The following is an 8,695-nucleotide window of genomic DNA, read 5'->3' on the forward strand; positions in this document are numbered from 1 at the left end:
TTGCTTAAGTTCAGGGGTGTCGAGACGAGAGGCAGCAAGAGCTGCTTTGAAGCTCAAACAAGCTCGAACAAACCTCGGCACTCTGCATGTGTATAAAGAAGAGAAAGGAAGTATGTTGCGTTCAAGAAATGAAAGGAAGCCCGATACAAGTGGGCAATTAGTTTGCTCAAAGAATTTCGAGCCCTCTTTATCTGGCAGTTCAAGAAGTAAGAAGTTGCTCGAACAATCAATTCGGACCAGCAGGACTCGAGTGCAACACAATTTCATAATATAGACAAAAAAAGGCATATCGCACAGACCCTTGACTCACAATATTAATCAATCGCCACTTAAATTAAGCGGAAGTATTGCGTTGATTATCCACATAACACAGCAAGCACTGCACAATCAAGTTACGATTTCAGCGTGACAAAACAAGCTTCTGAACTTAGTGGTGCTTACTCTGCTAACTTTAATGTTACGTGTACGAGGTACCTTTCTAACGCAGCGGACAGTGACTAATGATTTGGTCGCCAAATGTCGCATGACAAAACGGGATTTTCACTCAGTTATATAATCTAGTAGCATTTCGACGACTTTTAATCTCGTACACTAAAATGGCGTCTGAAGATATTCGTACTGCGCGTTTTCCGTCATAGGGGTTAACAGAGCTTCTTAGGGATACAAAAAAATATATGGTTGATCCCTCTTTCATATGAATCGGTAGAACACAAAAGTGAAGCGTGTCTTCACAGTGGGAATGTATATATAGGCCAACAAACATAAACTCGCCCCATGATACTGACCTCACTCAGGAAGCCTTGGGAGGCCGTCCTCCGTCGACCTGACTTGAAGACCCAGAACGGTTTCTTACACCAGGCTGAGCGTACAGCAACGGCCAGTGGAGTCCTGGACTAGGGACGCACCCTTCCCGCCTCCCTTGTCTTTCCTACCTATTAGATAAATGTTTTTCAATCAAAAACAGAAGCTGTTGAATCTTTATTGGCTTCGCGAACTCACGGTCCACTGCTGCGAAAGACGCACGATTTGTGGGCCGGCGACCGTGCTGCAGGTTTACTTGGTGCGCGGCGATCTGTTGCCGAGTCGCTTCGTCGAAGGTGCGGGCATTCTGGTACGGTTCCGTAGTGTCTTGGGCAGACAGTTGAGTTGCAACCAGTGGCGTAGCAACAGGGGGGGCCGAGGGGCCGTGGGCCCCGGGTGCAAGGCGCCAGTGAGGGGGGGGGGTGTCATATACATCTGAAGACACCCCTCTTTCCGCCGGCTACACCCGGGGAGGGGGTGACAGAAGACCTGTGGGCCCCGGGTGCCAGACAACCTAGCTACGCCACTGGTTGCAACAGCCTCGACTTCAGCAGTGCGAGTGGTAGCGTTCGCAGAGTGAGCCGCGAAAGCGGGAAGGCGTTCTGCTTCACGCTGGCTGTGTCCCTCGCCGGACCGAAGCGATATTCGCCCGTCGGCGTCGTTGCCCTTCTGCGCCGCTTAGCGCAGCGATTTCCTTAGTTCGTCCCGTCGCAAGCGAAGCAATAGGCGGTGTGTAAGTGCTGCTGATGTATGAAGAAGCTGCACTCTGTAGGCGACGAGGTGTCATAGACTAATCGAACGCGGAAAACAAACCATGTGCGCAAACTACGCCGTCACCGCAGCGGAAGGCCTACACCGCCTACACCAAACTACACCGCGTTGGAGCCTCCGCCACGCTGGGACTACTGAAGCGCTCACTATCGGCGCTCGTTAGTCTCGTGATGCGGTACTTCGCTCCACCGCTCCTAGATGGGGTCGCGATCCCTGTCAAGAGAGAGCATATTTTACGAGTTCGAGCCGACGTCACAATGGTTACAGGAAGTCGATTGCGGATCCCGTCGTAAAACACTTTCGTGTTTAAAAAAAATATATTTATCAACCCCTATGTACACTTTATGCCACACTTTCTATAAACTTATTGCGCAAGCCACATCAAGCACTTCTCCTGGGTCTAACACTAATGGAATTCCTACGCACGTTCTATGACGTGCTTCAGTGCGTTGGTTGTTTTGTGCCGTGGTAAGCAAATTTAGTAATAAAAGCGCCGCAGATTTAAAAGCTAGATACCGGAACAAGGGACTTCCAGCACAGTTCCCATTCAGCCAGCCAAGAATTAAACTAAAAGCGGAGTCCTTCATGACTCGACCGCGCTCATTTGAGACAAAGAAAACGGAGTTGATTTCTTTGAAGGTGATGCGATCTGGTTTTCAGGCTTTAACGGGTTTCTCTTTCAAAAATTGGTAGTTTCACCTGAAGGGCGAAGCACTGAGAGCGATAGCAAGATTTGGCGTTACGCTCGAACTTCTAATTTATGGTCTTTAAGTATGCGCGGGTACTACTAAACGAGCATGCGACATCGCGGTTCGTCAAATAATTTTGGCTCCCTCTGAAGTTTTCAGCTAGCCTGCGAGACATGTCATGGCTTTGCCCAGACGCCACTGTGCTGCTCATAAAGAATGGAGCCAGTAAAATTAAACAGCTTTTTTATAAGGTTTAAGATAAAAGGCCTGCTCTGTGAACGAAATGTTCGTAAAAGTTTGTTCGCGCGGTCGAATACTCAAGTACTCTAGTCAAAATCTTATAACCTGATCTGAGCAACTTCGGCGCTAGGATATATGTGACCTATCTTGCATACAGAAACGTATCACACACGTGAACAAAAAGAACAACTGTATCGAATGCTCTCGCCAGATGCGTAGGCGTTATTTCCAGTCACTCATTTCGCACTTGTCAAACGAATGATTGATTCATTCGCCGAGTCATGCACACAGGGGCTGACTGTGATCAGGATCAAGTTGCAATGAGTTGAGTTGAGTTGAGTTGTTGTAGGCTACTGCTGGGATTAGCCTTGCAGCTGCTGCCGGCAATTGCTCCACCGTAGCGACACTTAAAATAAATAAATCACATAATCAGACACAGACCTCCCAATCAAAAATGGTCACTCCTCAGTTCACCATGAGGAAGCCAAATCCGTGTCCTGTAGGTAATTTAACAGAAGGCGAGAGACCTCCTTCCTACACAATCGGTTCCCGCGCGGGAAACAATGTCCTGAAGAGAGCTGTGAGGAAGTCCTGTGTTCTTGAGGGACCCGAGTAACACCCTCCTTTCCGCGTTATACACAATACAGCACATTAGATAATGTTCTATGTCACCGCACACACCACACGTTGAACATAATGGGGATAACGCCAGGCCAGTCTTATACTTCAACGCAGGGGTACGAGCAGAGCCCGTGCGAATGCGGAGCAGTAAGGTGGCTTGGTTTCTTTTGAGACCCTTGATCACACATGGCTTGTGAGGTGAGCTCTACAAAGAACAGAAGTGGCACGACACCGCTTCTCTGAAGAGTCTCTTATCTTCTTGAGACACTTTTCTCAAAGGATTCCCAGACAGCGCTCTATGGGCGAGGCTGTCCACCATCTCGTTGCCTATGATACCTATGTGTGATGGCACCCATTGGAATCGTATGGAGAAGCCTTTGACACGGAGATTTTGCACCGAACGTAGGGAGCTTAGAGATAAGGCATCAGTAGGGAACCCGTGCTCTAACCTTTGAAGGGCGGGCTTCGAATCTGTAAGAATGACAACAGGTTGAGGCGTACAAAACCGTAGCTTTTTGAGAGCTGCCTCAATGGCAACGCTTTCTGCCGTTGTGGAGGACACGACTGCAGTGAAGCGAACGGACCAATCATACTTCAAAGAGGGAATGTGAAAAGCAGCTGCGCTAGATCCTCTGACCTTGTCCACAGAGCCATCAGTAAAAATTTGAAGATGACGTGCATATTCAGTTTCAAGATGTTCCAGTACGAGCGAACGCGTTGCCGCCAAAGGAGAACTTCGCTTAGCACGAACGTGAGTTACTGCCAACGAACAATCGAGGCTCGCAAAAGACCAAGGTGGTTTCAACCTCTTAGTTCGACCTCTAGCGTCAAGACCCAGGTAACCAAGAGTATTAAGGGCCAAGTACGCTCGGGACTCGGATCTCTTTCGAAGGCGCTGTAGAAGGGTTCGGCCGGCTGCCGTCTGTTTGAGGCGGCCAATTTGCATCAATAACCTTTGTGAAGCGACTAAGGTAAGAGGTCTCGATAGAGATTCATAAAGTACTGCATTGTTAGGAGCAGTCTGCGGAACGCCAAGAGCCCTTCTTAGGCCCTTTCTGTGCAGAACCTCAAGTCGTTCCAGCTGTGATATCGATGGGGAAATTAAAGGGAGCTGATACATTATTCGACTCGTCACTAGTGCATCGTGCAACCTGATCATTGAAGAAGGGTGATTTCCCCATTGCTCACTTGCAACTCTACGGATCACATTGAGACGCGAAGATATCGATGTCACAACCGAGTCCACAGCTCGTCGCCACTGTAGGTGGTAGTCAATAATGACGCCCCAAAAGCGCTTGTGTTTCAATTGTCGAAGACATGATTGATTAAGGTCTATCTTCAGCCGCGCATACCTTCTTCCTCTACGTGGAAACATGATGAAGCCAGATTTTTCTACCGAGAGAGTCAAGCCAACACCTTGAAGGACGACATTTGTTTTTGGTTAACCGGATATCAACAGAAGCGTTCAGCTTTGATAGCTCGACAGGCATTACTTTCAGTTCAAGTTGCAATGACTGCAAATGATGGTTGTTGCATGTATTGCAATGACCTGTTGCAATTACCTAATGGGTGAACCGAAATAGACGTAATTAATCATATTGGACGAAATTAACGTAATCGTGTTTATTCTGAGTTCAATCTAATACGAATTTATATTGCGCTTATTATTCTGGATAGGGCCTAAGTAATGTAATCACAATTATTGTTAATTAGGCTTATGTCATCTCAATTTCCCTCTAATTATTCAAAATTAGTCTTAATAGTTTCATATTTACCAATCGACATTGCGCTTCATTAAGCTTGAGTACCCTTAACTAATCTTGATTAGGCCAAGTGATTTAAACATGATATAATTCTAATAAACCTCGCTATTATTATTAGCCTTCAATTATTCGCCATTCCGCTTAAGCAATTTCCTCATAATTGCTTTTAATACTCTTTTATGAAACCTAATTCCCCTAATACCTCTTCACTACTCAATATATATATAGTCATAGTCATACATCTCAGTAGTCATACTATAAGGCATTCTAATACTTAACCCTATAGAACCGCACGTGCACATATGGAGCGCGTCGTGCTAACGTTACAGGCGGACAGACTTCCGGGGGAAGTGGCCCTAGAATGCTTTCGCATTAATATTTTTATTTATTTTTTGTTTATTTATTTTATTACCATAAAGGCTATAGTGGGCATTACATAGGGGGGATTTCGGGTGAGTACACAAATATCATTTACAAACAATAAAAGTCGAAGAACACTAGCAACAAAACAAGAAAAGAGAAACGGCAAGTTGATTTTAACCGAGGTGTCCAGAATAGCATAGTTTAAGAAATCAGCCAAATACATGGAAGACAAGTATAGAACATTTTGGTAAATAAACATTAAAACGCTGATAATCATTACACTGGAAAGAACACTGCGTACATATAGCGTACAAACACCGTATACGAAACGAAGACAGGTAGATACGGGTTAGCAATGTTTTTCATTTTGTGAATACCCCAGAGCGCTGAGTGAAATATCGAAGGATCTGATATCTTGGCGGTGTTGGACGGTGGGGAGTTCCATTCGCCTATACATGAACGGAAAATCACAGCGATGGCGAAGATTCACCTGGGTTGTCCATATAATTGATGTCGCAATAAAAGTGTTTTGTAGACGCATAAAGCGGGGTCTGTTTCCTCTGGCGTTGGCTAACCGGTGAGACCGTTTGAAAACCTCAATGTACCCAATTTGGGCCGTGGTGATGTTGCATTCACAAACGAAACTTGTCGCAGCAGGCGAATTGACTTCTTATAGTATCCTTGCATATCTGCGCAGAATGGTGGGAGCCACTATGCAAAGTTTGGCATGCGAAATAGGAGGTATTCGCATAAGCATTATTCACTTATTTATTTATTTATTTATTTACTTATTTATTTATTTATTTATTTATTTATTTAAATAACTTTAATGCGCAAAGGCCTTTACAAAATGGAGTTGGCCGAAACGAGCACCCAATATAACAAGAGAAATGGCAATAATTAATAAGTAAAATATAATAAGAAACACATCAAAATATGCATACGTCAAGCTCTAAGTAACAGGGCAAAATGTAAGCAATATATTACATCACGTGATCATCAAGTGCTATGTTAAATGCAACAAGCTGGTTGATCGAAACGATGAAGCTGTGCAAAGTGTTCCAATTTCGAATTGACCGGGGAACAAATCAATAAATACCTGTATTGTTGCTGAGAATAGAACAACGTAATGAAGCAATGTGGTAAAGTGCTGCTACGCGTTATTTTTCATTAGTTGGGTAATGTAGGAGTCGCAAAACAACTTCATGTCCGGTGGTTCTCGCATCTTAGAGTATGGGATTCATTGAAATGTTTGTATGCAAGTGGAAATCATGCAGGTCCTCTTTCCTTCATATGATTAATGAATTCAGAAAGGAAACCAGGCTGATCTATAGACACACCTGCTGTTAACCTTTCATTCCTAGTGTTCCATCAAAAATGAGTAACGAACTACTTCTCAAGAACAGAAAGATATCGATAAAGATTTCTGTATTAATGAAGATCAGCCACTCTCTGTTGAAGCAATCATTCATTAGATTAGGCTTGGTCCGTTCTACGTTTATTTAGTCTTATACAGCACGGAAACTAATGGCACTGCTATGACTTTTTCTGTAAAGGCTTATGATAGCATGGAGCCCTTTCTTTTAAACTGCAAAAAAACATGGGACAGGTGATGCTGACCGTAAAAGCCTGTTAAAGAGCACCATGCATTAGATAGGCACGAATAAAATTACTAAAAATGTTGAGTGCGTTGTCAGGATAATGACAACCCAGTGCTATACTGACATTAGGATGGATACTGGAAGTATCAGGCATCTCTATATGTTACTAAATGTGATTACCGCACGTTTCAACACCATGAACTATTGAATTTGTGCATGTGCGCTTCTCTTTTTTAGATTAGGCACAGCGGGTTTAAAACTTTACGAATAAGCTTACGACAGCGTGCGTAGCCTCAGTGATTTCTTTTATGCGAAACGCGGCGTAGTTCTTTTCTAATTTTTGCGTCACACTGTCGCTTATGCAGTGAAGCTCCAATGCCTAGCATGCTTCTGTGTACACGAGCGATGTTTGTGGCATAAAGCACATAAGACTTTAGCACGTGTTCTGGCGTGTTGCGTTTGTAACGTCGGCACGGAAAGGGCTTTCTCTTCGATGTACCCACGGGCAGTTGTATTTGTTGAACTTTTGTTCAGTCGCACTGTATTTTTCCTTGCTACCTTTTGCACTTGCAGCGTTATCACAAGAATATTGTGTAGCGAAAACGAAGTGAGCCACGTTGTGTACACGCTTTCACGTGTCTTAAAACGCCGCTAATAAAGAAAATGTGTTTTTACCAAAAGAAAGTATGAATGATTTCAAAGTAAAAGCAACTTTCCTTGACATACCCGTAATCCGGATTCCAGCACTTGAAGAACAATGTTTTTTTTTCAGAATGAACGAATAACACATAAATAGATGCAACAATCCCATTTTTAAGGCCACTTGTGTTGGAAACGGGCTCTGTATGTATACATTGACCGCCGACCTTCTTGTTTAATTACACTTTACACCGTTCTGCAAGAAGTTTGAAACGCTGTCATATGCACGCTTTCCATTAGTTCGTTAGATCAAAGATCAAGAGGTTAATCACGGATAGAGGAGACAAATACGTACCTCATTAGTGGAAGTATCCCGGGAGCGAAGGTTATTAATTTTTGTGAACAGTAATTTCTGTATTGTTTTTTTTTTTTTCAATGTACTCTTATGACTTATTCACGTGTACATTATTCGTGTGCTTCTTCATTTTCCTTAGTCTTTTTCTACATACACAGATTTGTGTTAATAGTGTTTTGCGATTTCGTTAACTCTCTTCGTCGCCTTGGCTAAGATTTCGAGAACTCCAAGTGGCCAAACATTACTTCCTTCCGGGGTAATGAAGTTTAGCAGAACTTGTTGTTGGGCGAGTTCGTACATATTAGCGAACATTGTTTAACTGCGCTAACAAACGGACCACAGAGGCAGCATGGGACAAGGACGGGCGCAGATCATTTTTGCTATACAGAGTATCTTCGCAGAGCGGGGGCAAACGACGACGAAGAAGGCCAAAGGCATAAATACTTTACAGGAGAAATGACTTCGGTTTAGTTCTTTGTTTTCGCGCTACGAAGTTGCGTCGTCAAATTCAAACTAGCCCGATCTATAACACTGCTAAGAAAGCTGTGTCACGCTGTCAACGTGCATGCCGTAGGCAACTTGGATGTACCGGGCGGGCAAGCGTTCAAGAAATTGGCACGCAACTTAGCTAACGGTTATTCTTTGGGGACAACGTGGTGTAAACTTTTTTATATTGTGGAACACGTATTAGGAAGGTCGGAACTGTACTTCTGCTGCACTCTTAAACAAATCTACTACACCACGTCTATTTGCTCCGCAATGATAATCGTCATCTGTCTTGCTTGCGTTTCCTTTCTTGAAAACGCTGCGCTCGCTACTTTCCTTTCGAGAATGTTCTGTCATGCTGATAAC

Source organism: Dermacentor variabilis, chromosome 11 (assembly GCF_050947875.1).
Source record: "Dermacentor variabilis isolate Ectoservices chromosome 11, ASM5094787v1, whole genome shotgun sequence".
Lineage (NCBI taxonomy): Eukaryota > Metazoa > Arthropoda > Arachnida > Ixodida > Ixodidae > Dermacentor > Dermacentor variabilis.